This window comes from Melitaea cinxia, chromosome 15 (assembly GCF_905220565.1).
Source record: "Melitaea cinxia chromosome 15, ilMelCinx1.1, whole genome shotgun sequence".
In the NCBI taxonomy this organism is placed as follows: domain Eukaryota; kingdom Metazoa; phylum Arthropoda; class Insecta; order Lepidoptera; family Nymphalidae; genus Melitaea; species Melitaea cinxia.
In genome coordinates, this window is record NC_059408.1 from 4,992,945 (window position 1) to 5,008,539 (window position 15,595).

The following is a 15,595-nucleotide window of genomic DNA, read 5'->3' on the forward strand; positions in this document are numbered from 1 at the left end:
ACCAGTAGTAAACATTTTGCTGAAAAAAAGAACGATATATATGATCTTTATGTCAGAAACATTAATAAAATAAGCTTTATTTAATAAAAATTACAATTAATAATACCTTATTTTTGACTGACTAACCTTAATTTACTATATCTTTTAACCTAATCAATTTTTTACCTAATTTATTACGCTTATATTTTGGTTTAGAGCATAAATTATAAATGACAATGAATGAAGCAAAAACTTAAACCACGAGCGTATAACTTAGGCACTATAATTATGATTCGCTGTGTATTACTCATTAAACTAGACAACGCATTATCCCTAGGGGCTACACAAAGTGTCTGACACGAATTCGTAACATACAGATACAGTAAAAGCGCAACGAAGAACATATTATTATCAATACCAAAGAAAACTGTGATGCAGACGTTTGCACAACAGGAAATATCTTTTTTAAAATCTTCAGAAGCCTGACTAGGAAAGTATCTCCTGGGGGGATTAGGGTTTGGGTCGGCAACGCGCTTGCGATGCTTCTGGTGTTGCAGGTGTCTATAAGCTACGGTAATCGCTTACCATCAGGTGAGCCGTACGTTTGTTTGCCGACCTAGTGACATAAAAAAAACCCTTTAACCTTACGGAAGATTAGAGTCAAATAACACTGCTCTCAATTAGTGTGGTATTCCTGTGATGAGTGGGATAGCTAGAGCTTCTTGGGATGTGCTGCGTTGATAGCGCTAGTAGGATCAGCAACATGCTTGTGATGCTCTTGGTGTTGTGAGCTTTATATAGACTTTACGCTTGTTTGTCACTCTTATCTTATATATAAAATTCTCGTGTCACAATGTTAGTTAAAATACCCCTCCAAAACGGCTGAACCAATTTTTATGACATTTTGTGTGCATATCGGGTAGGTCTGAGAATCGGCCAACATCTATTTTTCACACCCTACGTTATAAGGGGGGGATTAAGGGGGTAAATAACATTTATGGCAAAACAACGTTTGCAGGGTCAGCTAGTTATATAAATAAAATCGTTAACGTTCCCGCTTGTGATAAATGAGTATTTTACTAAACTTCCTAAAAGTTAATTTTGTAATAATTTACGCTTTTTACTTTTCTTTTTGACCCTGATTTCTGCTCCGGGGGTTGTGGATTCGATTTCCACCTGAGTATGGATGAATTAGTTTATATGTATAATAATTATCAGATGACCGTGTGCGTATGTTATGAGATATTTATTTATTATTTATATGGTTCTTTCAATCGTATAGATGACAATGTAAACGATTTTATATGTAGTGCAGACAAGAAATCCGAAGGGAACTGATACTGAATGATCATACCACTACACGTGCGAGTATAGATGACTGAGTTTTATTACGCTATCGATAAGGCGAAAAGGCTACTCGGCAGTGGTGGGCCTTGAAAATCTAAGCCACAAAGATTTTTTTTGTATTTATCCACTAAAAATTTAGTTAGCTCATAAGCCAAACGAATGCGTATAGCATATTTTTTTAAGTGCCAATGTCCTGAAGATTATGTAATACGTTGTATTACCAATTTAAAGTAAGTCCAATGTTTTGCATTGTTGCTTTATACCTATAAATAGTATGTTGACAATACATACAAACATGTATAAAAGGATTAATCGACTGCAATAGCTGCTGTAGTTGGGAGCAAGTGGCAGGAATAATGTTCAATCTTTTGTGGTATTTAAAAGAGCACACTTAGCAGATTAGATTAGCAAATTAGTAGTAGTAAAGATACTTCTAAAACTTAAACATTATATAAATCAAAATTAAAATAGTTTAAGTAGGCATATAAACTACTTGTTTTGCAAAGTATATATTACAGTGAATTGCAAGTACATATTTAGTGGCAATTTAAAATGTAATGTAAGAATAATTGATACTTAGAATTGATATATAAGTGCTACAATTGTAAAATAAAAGCAGGAATTTAAACTCCGTAATGTTTATTTTGCATGACTTTACACAATATGTTTATTACATAGATGATACAATGCAAGGTAGACATCAAGGATGTCGGTTCACTTACTGAAAAACGTGACTGACTAGTTACAATTGTGTTAGTTCTTAGTTCTCCTTAAAATATTTAAAATTACAAGAACTTACAAGACTATAAAATTTAATTTCTTCACCTGTCACCTTCGAAAAAAAAAACAGAAAAAAATTCTTCGGAATAATATAACAAACATTAAGGCGCCTAAGTTACAAAAAAAAAAAATTGATTTGGAAGTAGAGATTTTAGCGTATAGTGTTATATAAATCATCTGTCGATTTAGATCTAAATGGGCTCATATCACATTGTAATTCTTACCATGTCTCACGTTGAGTGACAAAGGTTACGTGAGCGGATTAGCTAGGCGATGTTGAAAAACTTTTATTGAAGTTAACAATACGTAATCAATCGTATGTTCACTCAAATTACTACATACCCCCATATTGTTACTAAATTCTAGAGTTATGTTACGGAAAAAATAATTATCAATACTACTGCCTTTTTATTGAGTTTCACAACACAAAAAAATATATATTATACTAACAGAATAGGATCAAAGAAGAATCTACGAAGAGTTGAGTTCGCATTATAGTAAGGACATCGAACAGTAATTTAATTTAACATTATGCTTGCATCTCTTAAATGTTTTGTTATCCTACCCCATATGTTGCATAATTGTTCTTTATTTATATTTTGTTTTGTATTCCCTCTTCTTATTGTAAGTTTTTAAATATAGAACTTCGAATGTAAATATGCCAAGTCAAATCCGATAAGGGTTAAATGACATTGTTACTGTTGGAATAAAATATGTATATATATATAAATTAAATAAAATAAAAATATATAATGTCTATTGATTAGTAATATTTAAACCCAATTAGGTATCTTTGCCTTAAAATATTCAGTATTGTATCAAGAATATAAATCAAATCATTTTAGTTCAGTAATTTATTATGGAACATTGTTAGCACACCTCAGTAATGGTTCATTTTTAGCTCCTTTACAAATTGCGCGCTAGTCGCGAGGCGAGATGCGAAAAGCGCTGGTGGGGAAAGAGATCTCATATTTTAAGTCTATGAATTATGATATTATTACCCTATAGCCAGCACATATTACATTATAATTAGTCCATTGATGAAGCAGCTACGTTACCACAGACACGTCAAACCTAAACATCCTTGTTTAGTGTACGGAATAAAAATAATGCTTAATAAGATTATACATATATCTCGTAGATTTATTTTCTAATTACAATTTGAGAATTTAATTTCATAAAATGGCCATAGAGAAAAACTCTAAGCTTTCTTCCTACGCTGAGCTAGATAATTATGAACTAGAATGACAAAATATAAAACTAAGTCCTACGTACTACATAGCCTTTATTTGAAAATGTGTGCCGGATTTTTTTTAAGGAGAACTACTTTCGACAATAGAGCCTTTTATAGATCTTTTTTGGATAAGACAAAAATGCAGCAATAAAAAATAATCATGACTATTTTGTTTGTTTGTTAAAATTTACTATCACAAAACTTCGTAACATTTTAAATTTTCATACCTTCAAGGAATGTTTTTATCGTTTCGCCTAGTGTATTCGCTGAAGCACATATCCTCGACCTCTACTTTTAACAACAATAATTTTCATTTAACGTTCAGAAAAAAATCCCGTCCAAATTGACTAAAGGGTGTTACAAATAATACAGAACTTCAGTCTACAAGTACCTATATTCATGCAGTAAAAGTTGGATGTTTTATTAAACTTTTATCACATTCAAAGTACGGTAGGTAACCAGTTATCAAGTACATTTTAATTTACCATTTTCGAAATAACGGTACATAAACACTTTATTATCCTACTATGTTTAAAACATTGTTTACAAATCTTGGTTTCCAGTAAAACAAAAAACATTTAACTATCATATTTTATATCCGAACAATCGTAGAGGTCAAGAAGTCGACGCTTGAGAGACTATCTGGGGCAATTCGCGACGAAATAGGGCGAGTTGTAGAGTGAGGGAAAACTGTGAAGTCTAGTGACTTAAAGAGATAGCAAACTTGATATACCAATTTATGGTAAGAATTTAAAACACGACTGACGATTGCAGCAGCGCAAGTATAAGAGAAAGGTGGTCGAGACGATTAAGACTTCATGACTTAACTATTATTTCCCGACTACTGTGCAGACAAAGAAATTTTATAAATAACCGTTTCTGTTTAGCATAATTACCGCCATTATATTAATATATCCTCCGCCATTATTATCTTTATAAGTTCTAACAAAAGAGCCATTTATACAATTCTTACAGAATTTGAAAGATGGAAAAATTGGTGCCTACCAGAATTCTTATAATAGTCCTAAAATTGGCCGCTACCTAGGCTGTAATCATTTTGGGGATTAATGAAGAAATACTTTTTAATATCTATTAAAATCAATCATAACTTTTATTAATTTTATTATTGTTGCATCCCTTCTTTACTAGTACCTACTAATTTAGACACTATTAAGTATAAAGAGGTGTTGAATTTATGAGTTTAAATGTGCTTTTTTCAATATCCATTGGTCAAAATAAAATTAAAGGAATTTGAATAGTCTTAAAGGTGTTAAAGCTTTTTGGGTCACTTTTACTGTTTTGGTTTTTTCGTTGGTACACTTTTACCAAAGTGTGATATTTTATACCTTACAATAATTAACCAATAATGAGACCTTTAAACACAAAGAAAAATATAACATTGGAACATAGGTGTAAGATTAGGTAATTAAAATAAATCATGAAAAGAATAATTTCTTTTGTTTCATTGTACGAATACACTTGTAGATATGATATAAATAGCTTTCCTGTGTTAATGTATACAGGATTACAGTTATTCTAATATCAATATGAGGTTTTGATTAGAAATTACAACCTCTCCTTTAACGGTAATTCTGCAGTACTTAAACCCGACTAGTAAGAATAAGATTAGACACAAGAAGTTATTGCAATATTCATTTTAAATATAATTACTGGATTATTTATATTAAAATAAAAATAAAAAAAGACAATAATAATAGCATAAACAACGCTTCGGCAGTTATATTTTATTGCAAAACAGTAATTTAAGTATTTTAGACTAGGAGCTTTTAGACGAGTACTTGAATTGAATAACATTGCGTAAATCGGTGGGTACAGTCTTAGCACCTAAACCTTTGTTCTAGGTCATATGACCAAGAATAATGGTTATAGGTATAGCGGCCGTAGGGGGTGTAGGAGTGCGAGTAGTCACCTAAAACACCGACGGTTTGCGGGTACGATTCCCACTTAGAATGGATATTTGTATTTGTACAAATATTTCTTTCAGGGTTGGATGTCTGTCCTTGTGAGTCTTCCGACTGTGTCTCCAAAAGCACGTTAAACAGGCGGTCGCGGTTGTTAATAATTTATTGTGTTTGCTAGCAAATGAAAAAAACCGACATCAATTACATAGTCACGTACCAACATTAATACAATGTAAATAGATGAAAAAAATTAATAAGCGCACTAGTCGACTTAGATTTTCGAAGATTCCCCTCAATTTCTCTGGAATGCCATCATCCTGATCCAGATCCTGATTTCCTTATGACCACCCTTGGAATATCCCCTTTCTAACAAAAAAAAAAAGAACCAGCAAAATCGATCGCTATCGATATCGATCGATTTCGCTGGTTCGATATCGTTGGATTTTGTCGGTACATATCTGCCATCCCGCAGTGGAGCAGCGTTGTGGATTAAGCTCCAATTTTTCTCCTAAATGGAAAAAGGGGCCTATTAGCAGTGGGATATTACAGGCCGAATGCGAAGATTCCTACAAAATTCAGGTAATTTAAAGAGTTCGCGGTGCCTAATGTAAGAGTTGGCAAGCACTGTGTTCTGCTTGCAAAGCTGTGATTAGGGTCAACAACCGACTATTACTAACTGACACTGAAATCTAATTATCTCTGCCGCAGTATGTCCTCATTATCTGATTTCCACAACTAACGCCGAGTTGCACGAAACATAATTAAAATTTAAGTAGAGATTAAACTAATTTAATCACAAGAATTTCATACAATTCTTGCGATTAAATTAGTTTAATCACTACTTAAATTTTAATTTCTTTTCGTGCAACTCGGCGTAAGTGTACAAATATACATAATATAATTTGCCATATCAACGTTAGTTTAAAACTGGTACCGGTACGGGTATACCATGTAAGTCATATAAAATATTGGAACTAGTTTGTTAATTGGGTTAATAATTAGTATGACAATCATTACCATTGTAGATATAGAGAATTGCATAAGTTGTATTTATTGCACACAATAATTGCACATAATCTAAAATTTGGGTTACAAACAAGCCTTCTAATTTGATAATTTAAATGGACGTTACCAGAAGAAGGAACCTTAAAAAGTTTTTAAATAAAAAAATAGTTTATATCACTTATTATCGCTTGACACCTTACTCGGTTAGACAGAGTTGAGTTTTAATTTTTCAGAGTGTCTGAGATATTTTATTACTGCTTCATTTCAAATATCATAAGCGTGATGTTATTATTTTCGATGAACAGGCTCATGGATTGATGTTTTTTTTTTTTAGAGTAGTAGAGTCCGAATTTCTACTACAAATCTATTTTTTTTTTGCTTGAATAACACTGATTAAATATACATTTCGTAAAAGTCATTTGTTGACACTTACGGCCACGTGCCAGAACGCCGCTGCCGGTGTGCCCGTACTTGAGTATCAGGGAGAGCGTGGAGTAAAGCTTGAGGTATCAGACTTTTTATTGACCGGCGTCTGAATCTGTATTCTGATCTCTCTCCCTTACAGCCTCTTAATGTAGACAATTCTTGTGCAGATCCACACCATAAAGAATCAATTGACAGCATTGTTCCGAACTGACCAAAACTTTACCACATCCCCTGATGAACAGACGAGTATTATAAACTTTTACACACTACTGTATTATTACTTTTTCACAGCATCATCTTTAGCAAACCTCTTGTTATTTTTTCCCTTACACCAAAACCGAGAAATTCAAGACTGGTTCCTTCGATTAAACTTTAAAACACGAATGTTTTAACACGACCTTGTGTGCAGAATCGTAGCTATTGCAAAATTTTCGCACACGTAAAGTTGACAAGTTTGTTTAATATTGCAACAATGAGGGAGTTGCGAATTGCGAACGGAAACGATCTATAGACGAACCGGGGCTCCGCGTACGTGAGATCGCGACTGAGGAGAGGCACCGACTGACGTCCTACTGCCCGCCGCGTTGTGTTGAACGGACCATGCCGGTTGAGCATGCACGATACAACGCATATGACCCAGTATATAAGTGTATAATCTATACATATGACACTGCGGTTTGTTATAAGTTTAACCAGCTCAAGATTTGCTTGCAGTGATGTCACTATGACCAATTAGTGAGTAATAAAAGACGCGTCTGTTGATTAGTCGTTAAGTACATTGTTTCTTTAATTATTCGATTAAATGTAAAGTATTAAATGTCTTTTTATTTTCGTTTTATTTTAAAAAACCTTTGAAAGGAAATAATAAAAATGTACCTCAAAAACGGTATGATATTCGACGACAATGATATTATCATTTTATACACAATCATGTGAATTAAATGTGATAATTTTAATTAGGTATGTACCTATTTAATCGTTTATCAAACAGAGTCAAGTTTAGTACAGTTAAAATTAAAAAATAAGACAATATTATTTCTTCTTAATCCATCTTAAGTAATGAAAGTTTTCTGAAACTGAAACATCTGTCGGCTAAACACAAAACGAAAGTGATAATTTAACAAGTTCGAAACACGCAAAACCACTCAGTAAGAACTAATTATAATTAATGCAATCCATTGTCCTGGATTCGAGTTTAGTGAAAGTATTTCAGCTTATTATTGTTATTCGGATAGTGTATCATGGTGAAGTTATTGTATTCTAACAAATTTGTCTAAAAAATATTATGTTGTAAATGATAGGTAATTAGTAATTTTGAATCGTTTTCTATATTAAAAATGTAACTCGTTTTATTTCGTGTTCTCCTTCGCCTTTTTAATATACTCAGTTAGTCAGTCAGTTCAGCCTATTGCAGTCCACTGCTGGACATAGACCTCTCCAAGTTCGCGCCAGACATCCCAGTTTTTACTCACACTTCGTTTCATACAAACGTATTCGACTGTTTACTCCTTGGACAATGACACTAGATCAAATATTTTTTTAACACAAAAACCTACCATGACCGTGCCCCTATGTCTTGGTTTTTTTTTTTTAATATTCTTATTATCATAGGGAGTAGGAGTCTTCAAAAACTAGAAATATTGCCTAATTTTTTATACAGCTTCAGACACACATTAAAGAAAAATTACGCGTATTTACGAAAATCCGAGAACATATAGATGAAAGTTTTTTAGTTACACATAAAATATATATGCAGATATTTTTTGACGATTAAAGGTAGGTACTGCTCGGAGCTTGGAATTTCGTACGTAGTTAGGTACAGATTCAGAATAACGCATATACTGCTATTAAGAAATAAGAAGTTAGACAGACTAAACCGGAGGCGTAATAATATAAATGTTGGATTATCGATTGATTTTTTTTTTTGTCACTGATATTATTATTCATAGTGTGTCCATTATATCAATCATATTCCTTGGAGTAAATATAATCAATATTCCTTGGAAGCAATTAAAATTGTAGAAGGCATTGAACACATTAAAAGTATTTTTTTCGCGCATAAAACAGTCTACAGGTCAAAAGTTCATTGTCCTAAAACTGGTACGTTTCAGACCGCATGATTCAACGGTACCAAGTTAAGAATCACGGTCTATATTTTTGTCTACAGGATGTGCATTGTATGAGTACAGTATATGCACGTGTCTGTTCTAATATTCTAAGGTTAAAGGGATTATTTAGCTTAACACTCTAATTTATAACTAGATGGACCATTGATCGAGGAAGGCTATTGGCTATATAAGATCATACTACGATCAATAGGAGCCATAGGACAAAGAATAATTGTGTTTGCTGGCAAACGAAAAAAAACCGACACCAATTACACCGACAAGTAATACAACGTAGGTAGATGAAAAAAATAGTCAAGTAAACACGCATTATCAAAGATTACTTCAAAAGTTGTAGTCAGATCTCGATGAAAATTAAATATGACCACATGATAAACATTGGCTTTCGATTGAATTAAAAATCATGAAAATCGATACACTCAGTAAAAAGTTATGCGGATTTTCGAGGGTTGCACTCGATTTCTCTAGGATTCCATCATCAGATCCTGGTTTCCTTATCGTGGTACTACACTTAGGATATCTCCTTTCCAACAAAAAAAAAAGAATTATCAAAATCGGTTCATAAACGACGAAGTGATCCCATATATAAATATATATATGAATATATACGGTCGAATTAAGTAACCTCCTCCTTTTTTGAAGTCGGCTAAAAATGGGGAATATTTACTCATTTCGATAACATAATATATGGAATAATATGAAAATTTTTATGCGAACGAAGTTCGTTGCAACTGCTAGTGTATTCAAATTCACTGCCAATGTCTATTTTTAATTGTTAAAAAAGTCAATTAAATGGAGTTTTCCTTTATGAAAGTCGGTCTAAAATCCTCTAAATATATATTAGGTGTTTAGTTAAAAACTTTACTTTGGCGCCGTATTTTACGCTAATTTTAATACGGCGTCTGAACAAATGTCTGAAAAATCAATGCAGAATTCTAAATAAAATGCAAAAGATGCAGGTTCGATCCCCGCTGGAACGGTTGATTTTTGATATGATATTTGTTTACGCTACAACGTTTTGATCGACGGTCTGCGGTCTGCGGAGTGCGGGGCGGGGAACGAGCCCAGCGACGCAGGTGGCGGCCACGGTGAGACACTCCCAATCTGACACCGCGGCGAGGAATAACACGAGATATTTACTCTTCTCCCAATCTATTATTACGGCGAGGAGCAACAGAAACGTTGTAGCGTAAACAATATTAAAAAATGTTTCTAAATAGAAGTTAATAATAATTAATTGCGCTGCGTGGTTACGGTAGTTAAGAATGTAGCCGCCCCTTTTCTTCCCGTGGGTGACGTAAGAGGCGACTAAGGGATAACAGTGGACACAACTGTCCACTACCACCTTGGAACTTATAAAGACGACCGATGGCGGGATAACCATCCAACTGCTGGCATTCAAATACGCAGGCTGAAGACGGGCAGCAGAGTCTTCGGTGCCACAAAGCCAGCCTGGCGGTCGCCAGCCCGCCTGCCCAGCGTAGTGACTATAGGCAAAACACATGAGTTCGCACCACTGTGTCTCGCGTGAACTTGTTGATGCCTATATACAGCAGTAGACTGCTAGTAGTAGGCTGAAGTGAATAATTAATTTGATTTAAAATTTATTTATCAAAAACTGACAAAGAAGATTTATAGTCATTCTTAAAATGTTTTTTCGTTAACAATGAATAAATGAAGACAGTGTCTTAAGACAAAACTGTCATATAATATGAAGCAATGTTTATTAAGGGGGTGATAGACGTGCGAGTAAGTTCGTTGGCGATCCGACAAGTTTGAAATTTTACTCGTAACCCGCCTCCGCTCGTGCGTGTGGCAGCACTGCGAGCCGCGAGCCGCCAATTTTAACTGACTTCCAAAAAAGGAAAAGTTTAAAGTTCTCAAATTCGATTCAGAACCTTAGAACTTTTGACTGGGTAGACCAATTTCCATGTTTTTGGTTTTAATCAAAAGGTGTTGTGTGTCGTGTGTTCCCATTTAAATTTGATTGCGATCTAATAAGTCGTTTTTGGGTTACATCATACATCATTCATCATAATTGGGGTCGGTTTTTTTTTTGTTTGCCAGCAAACACAATTATTATTTTTAAGTATTTGAAAAAAAGAAACAGTTGGGGCAAGAAATAATTTGTAACGCGCGATACCAAGGCCGATTTTCCATCATTTTTTCCAGAGAAAATCAATTCGTTATTATTGAATTTGCAGCCTGAGTGCCCAAAAGTTTGAATAAATGTATCAAAGTTCGTACTTAAAATAAAAATTATATACTTTTTTCTGAGTTGGCTCCGTGTCCCCCCCCCCCCTACAAGCACCTGTGGGGTTATCCATTAATTACTGGACATCCTGTATACTACAAACGAAAAACCTACATAACGAATATTTTAAAACAAAATTCTCTCAAGCCCAGTCAAAAGTTATGAATATAAATACATATATAAGATAAAAGAAGAAGAAAGAGTCAGTAAAAATGACTGCACACCAGCTTATTCTATTGTTTATATCTATATACATATTTATAATTATTTAAACCTGCAAAAGGTGCAATAGGCAACAGTTATTTCAATACTGTAATGAATGCTTAAGAACTCTTTGATAATAATTAATTAAAAAAATTTGCATATAACAGTACAAATAATTAGCTTTTGTATCACATGGGCTAAAATTTGTGACTGTCTTATGTTTTTTAGCACCTATTATTGCCCATATTGTACGTTATCGTTAAATATAAAAAATTACAACTCTCGAATTTATTGGTTACAATATTCAATTCAATACATTTCTATAATGAAAGCAGTACACATAATTGTAGAACAAATTACGGTCAGGTCACACTTATGTTTTATTTTACACTAGCTGCTGACCGCGACGTCGTCTGTGTGAACGCTATACAGCACCAAAAATACCTACGATTCTACCTTTTAAAATAACATTCATTTACCCGTTTCTTCTTTAGATTTCATATTTACAGAAAAGTATCATAGATGGCGCTGCTTTAAAATTGTCTTGTCTACTTATATTCATTTAATTATGTTTATCGGCTTAATTACATATATTGTGTGATTTTTCTAGTGTGAAGCTAGCTTATATAGCATGGTTATTAATGTAATAACAACAACATTCAAATATGCGTCGTTAGATTACACGTTGTTACAGAATGCGTTGAGGAAATAAAGGTTCACTGCTCGTTCTCGGTAGGTGATAGCATGATAATATGTAGCCTATGTAGTGCTGTGTGGCTACGGCACTAAAGAATTTAGCCACCCCCTCTCTTCCCGTGGGTGTCGTAAGAGACGACTAAGGGATAACCAGGTTCCACAACCACCTTGGAACTTAAGAAGCCGACTGATGGCAGGATAACCATCCAACTGCTGGCTTTGAAATACACAGGCCGAAGACGGGCAGCAGCGTCTTCGGTACGACAAAGCCAGTACTGCGGTCACCAACCCGTCTGCCCAGCGTGGTGACTATGGGCAAAACACATGAGTTCACGTTATTTTTGGCGTAAACTTGTGGAGGCCTATGTCCAGCAGTGGACTGTATAGGCTGTAATGATGTAGCCTATATGTTGACCCGACTTCTTAATAATATTCGTGCCAAATTTGAAGTAAATCCATGCAGTACCTTTTGAGTTTATCCCGGACATACATACAGACAAACAGACAAAAATTCTAAAAACTATATTTTTGGCTTCGGTATCGATTGTAAATCATACCCCAAGTATTCTTTTAAAAAAATATTCAATGTACAGTTTTGACTTTCCTACCATTTTATTATATGTATAGATTATTTGCAGATTAGAAATTGGTAAACTACTTTTGTTATTCATTTTATTAATTTTTCTAATAAAATTGTTAAAAACTGTTTAATTATTTTTAAAATATATATGCGTGACAGACACAAACATTGTTGTTGTTGTCACTTTGAAACAATTTCTTTGGAATGTGTGTTAATTGAATGCTCGCTTATCAGATTACAGAAAGCTGAAAAAAGAACTGAAAAACAATCACTAAACGAAAACGACTACAAAAATAATATTTAATTTGTCTTAACACTTCATTATGAATAAAATTTGTGTCCTCATTTGATACTAACTTTTGTAATAGGCATTACTAGAATTTTTTTAATATATAGAAATTTTACACTTCTGTTAAGTTTTTCTATATAAATATTATGGTACACTACATATACAAAAATTATATAGCTACTTTTAAATGTTAACTGAAAAATAATAATATTAATTAATTTTTATGGAAATTTTTCAAATATTGTTTGTTTCATTACAAATTGTAAGTTTATAATTAAACTAATTTTACGTTTGTACGTTTTTTTAATTATATGAAATCTTATTCCACAATGTAAACAAACCTTATTTGAGATAACTTACATATAATAAAATTAATTGTATAAAATATTTATGACATATGTGATAGAAAATTACGTACCTTTCCTCTTCTTCATCGGTTTCTTTGCTTGTACTCGGATGTTTTGCTTTATTTTTGCTATCCATCTTCAAAACACTTATTAATTAGGATTCGCCAATTTAGTATACTACACATTTAACTTACATAACTTCATACAGTCAGTTACAATAAATATTTTAAAGTAGTTTGTATAGTTTCACACAACTATTTTAATCTAAATTATTTTTGCTTTAAAAAATTTAGGTTAGATCTAACGTCTATGAAATTAAGAATCATTAGTGTCAAACGTCAATAGTGTCAACACCTGTTGTCAATGTCAACTCATGTTCACATCACGGTCTTAAATACAGGTCATGCCACTAAGTCCAATTTCAATGATGAGAGATTAGTGAGCATGGAGCTTGGAGAAAAAGAGAACGATCGCTGTAGAAAATAGTGTCCCGGAAATATCGACGAAATAACGTAGCGCTGCGATCGCTAAATTGTGTCAATAAAAACGCGGGCAATTATTATTCAAGTAACTTCATCTACTTGTATTCATAAGCACATGGCATAAACAGCTAACTACACAGACACTATTTACCAACGGCAGCGTGACTGGTGGCTGAAAAATGAACTATTCATTTTATAATTATGTACAAATTTTTAGGGACAGGTGGGCTAAGGCTTTAGTACGTAGCGATCGTTCTCCTTCTCTCCAAGCTCCATGATAGTGAGAATGTCTTTAAGACCTTGGATTGGGGGAAACGAAGCATCAACTTCTACGGCGAATACATATTTCACCTTCGTTTACACTCGTTCTTCCACAAGTTTAAAGTCGATCAACGTGCAATGGAACGGGTTATGCTTGAAGTTTTTCTCAAAGATAGGATTAGAAATAAGACTATCCGCGAGTAGAGCGCGAGCGAAAGTAACCGACATAGCCCACAGAATTAGCGAGTTGAAGTGGCAGTGAGCTGGTCATCTGTGTCGCAGGACCGATGACCGTTGGTGCAGATGTTTCCTGGAGTGGACACCGCGTCTTGGCAAACGCAGTGTGGGATGTCCTCCGACACGCTGGACCGACGAGCTACGTAAGATTGCCGGTGTAGCCTGGATGACGATTGTGGAAAATGTCTGGCGCAAACTTGGGGAGGCCTATGGAAATAGACCAGTGGACTGTAATAGGCTGAACTGTTTGACTGACTGACTGAGATTAGTACGATAGCTGTCGAGATGGGTGCAGTCACGTGGTTCGGTGCACAGTGTGCATTGCGCACTCCGGTTTAGTGACGTTTCGTTGTAATTGATTATACTAAGTGACGTTTCATTGTCATTTGTTATATTGAGTGACGTTTCATTGTAATTGATTATATTTTACGTTTAACGTTACGCGTGATAGAAAAAGTAACAGAATGATATTATGCCATTGTTGCACAGCGCACATGGTGCGATCATCATGCCCCTGGCGATATTACGCCGACGTACTCCTGGCCACTACTGTAGTTGCACGACCTGTGTATAAGACCGTGTAAGAAAAGACCATATCAAATAGTAAATAAACGAATTAAAAACGTAACGGGATTATTCGTTCAGTAGATTTTACTCCTCATATTTTTTCATACCGGGGCCTTACATGAAAATCAATCCTTAAGGAGTAAACTCCAAAAATAAATAAATATCTTATTACATACACATATGGTCGTCTGTTCCTACGGTAAGCAATTTAACGCTTGTTTTTTAGATAACAACCGACTGTTATAGCTGAATATTTTTTAATACCATATCATTGCTGATAGTGATGACTGACACTTAACTTACCCGTGCCTTTTGACTTTAGTCGTAGTTAATTAAAATGTCTTAACTTTAGGTAGGTACTGACACAGTACCTCTATTTTGATCAAACACACAAAAACATTTTAGAAGAGATTTTATTTTAACATATTTAATATTATTTACTTGTGAATTAACATTAGATTATTCAAACTTTATTTTTAACCGACTTCCAAAAAAGGAGGAGGTTCTCAATTCGACTGTATTTTTTTTTCGACAAATTTTTTTTTAATCGAAAGGTGGTGTGTGTCAATTGGTCCCATTTAAATTTATTTGAGATCTAACAACTACTTTTCGAGTTATATCTAATAATGCGTTTTTACTTGACGCTTTTTTCGTCGACCTACGTTGTATTATACCGCATAACTTTCTACTGGATGTACCGATTTTGATAATTCTTTTCTTGTTGGAAAGGGGATATCTCTAGTTTGATACCGTGATAAGGAAACCGGGATCTGATGACGGGATTCCAGAGAAATCGAGGGAAACTCTCGAAAATCCGCAATACCTTTTTACTGGGTGTACCGATTTTGATAATTTTTAA